Consider the following 1,508-nt stretch of genomic DNA (forward strand, 5'->3'; position numbering starts at 1 on the left):
TTTGTCAATTACCATTTTAATAATAGGGTAAAGAGAATTAAGTGGATTTTTGAAAGAAAACAATACTGTCAATATACTATTAAAACAAATTAAAATGGTAAAAGTTATTGTACTTTAAGTAAAAATAAAAGAGCCAAAATATCAATCCCAGTTTTGGATTACTTTAATTAACAAACAAAAAAATGCATATAGCAGAGGATAGTTTCAATCTGCCTACCTCTGGGTTATGGGCCCAGCATGCTTCCATTGCAGTACTCTGCTGCACATGTAAGTGCAAGAGATCCTGAAGCACTCACTCATCATGGGAAAGTACCAATGTGTTTCTTCGTTGGTTGATGGAAGAAACATCTTACAAAAACTCTCCAGATTATTGACTTTTTTAAGTTTTTCTAGGAAACGTTTTAGATGAATGCTTATTAGCCTTTGTCAGTATGTACTTTTGCAAAGTGTCTCTGTGGCGCAATCAGTTAGTGTGTACGGCTATTAACCAAAAGGTTAGTGGTTCAATCCCACCCAGGGACGTAATTGACCTTGTTATCAGATTTTGGTGATCTTTAAGTAGACAAGTCAAATTTCATACCCCCTGTTATGGTTTAGGGTACCTGGCCTTCTCTGATGTAATCAGAGTTAGATTTGATTCAGTGATTTTATAAAAACATCTAGGAAGCACAATTTAGCAGTGGGTTGCAGAGAAAAAGAAATATGCTGGCAAAAAAATCAAATTGCGTGATTAAACAGCTCTTAATTTTCTTGCTTTATTTTTATGCTAACAAATTTGTTCTCTGAAAAGTGTCCACAAAGCCAAGTCTCTGATTAACACCTTTGTAGGGATGGTTTTTCACCGATTACTAAATTAAACTTGCTTCATTGGAAAGGCAGCAAGATGCATCCTCATTTCAATGTCTACTGAAATAATACAGGTTGACACCAGGAAACATTAACGCCACTGCATCCTTGCTGCTTTCTCATGTGGAAGTCTGTTTAATGTGAAAACAAGGTGATATCTAATTAGCACACAGGTAAGGAATTACGAAAATCTTTATTTAAGGGTGAAGATGTTTCTCACAAAATCGTTGCCCCAATGCATCATTGAAATTCAAGCTGGAAAGATGATTTTAATATATCACTTGTACATTTTGTATTGCTCTTCTGGTGACAATGTAGTTTGTTTTTGTCAATTACCATTTTAATAACAGGGTAAAGAAAATTAAGTGGATTTTTGAAAGAAAACTATACTGTCAATATACTATTAAAACAAATTAAAATGGTAAAAGTTATTGTACTTTAAGTAAAAATAAAAGAGCAAAAATATCAATCCCAGTTTTGATTACTTAAATTAACAAAAAAAATGCATATAGCAAAGGATAGTTTCAATCTGCCTACCTCTGGGTTATGGGTCCAGCATGCTTCCATTGCAGTACTCTGCTGCACATGTAAGTGCAAGAGATCCTGAAGCACTCACTCATCATGGGAAAGTACCAATGTGTTTCTTCGTTGGTTGATGGAAG

This window comes from Pseudophryne corroboree, unplaced genomic scaffold, assembly GCF_028390025.1.
Source record: "Pseudophryne corroboree isolate aPseCor3 unplaced genomic scaffold, aPseCor3.hap2 scaffold_565, whole genome shotgun sequence".
In the NCBI taxonomy this organism is placed as follows: domain Eukaryota; kingdom Metazoa; phylum Chordata; class Amphibia; order Anura; family Myobatrachidae; genus Pseudophryne; species Pseudophryne corroboree.